Genomic DNA, 808 nt, shown 5'->3' on the forward strand with positions numbered 1-808 from the left:
AAGGAGTCATTTAGTATTAGAAAATGGCAAACTAATGTACCTTGCATTTTGCTTATATGCAGTTCCATTTACTATTCTTAAGGGAATAATCTAGTTAACTTTCTGCATTTGGCTGAGTGCTTGATAAAATTGTAGCAATCAACTATGTTGCAAAACTGAAGATTTTCTGTTAAGATTGTGGTGTATTTTCATATACTGCTGTTGTCTAGGACCATACTAAATTTATTTGAAATTTAAGATACATGGAACTAGTCTTACGTGAATCACTTCTGAAAATATTGCAATATCTGTGAATTTGGCAACCTTGCTAATAGGCAGAGTCGATCTCATCTTCCTGCTTGGATCTTAATCTTAATGATTCACATTTATAATGAACAATTTACATTATTGACCAGCATATGACTGCTAGTAAGATTGGGTGGTTGCAATTTATCATGGAATCATGCAGCATAGAAATGGGCACTTACGGCCCAACGTCCATTTCAACAGTGAACCCTCATCTCTCTATGCCCTTCCTGTCTAGGTACTTGTCCAAATCCCTTGTAGCCACTGTAATTCTGTCTGCTTTTATCACCTTTGGTGGCTTATTCCAGATAACCATCACCCTTTGAGTGGAAATATTAACCCTACAGATGATCTTCAAATTCTTCTTTTCTCATCTTAAACTGATGCCCCTAGTTTGTGACTCCCCAGCATTGGGAAAAACATGGACTATTCATATACAGTATGCATCTCATAATTTTATAAACCTGAACATAGAAATAACGGTACAGGCCCTTTGGCCTATGAAGTTGTGTTGAACTTTGAA

This window comes from Mobula birostris, chromosome 8 (genome assembly GCF_030028105.1).
Source record: "Mobula birostris isolate sMobBir1 chromosome 8, sMobBir1.hap1, whole genome shotgun sequence".
Taxonomy (NCBI): domain Eukaryota; kingdom Metazoa; phylum Chordata; class Chondrichthyes; order Myliobatiformes; family Myliobatidae; genus Mobula; species Mobula birostris.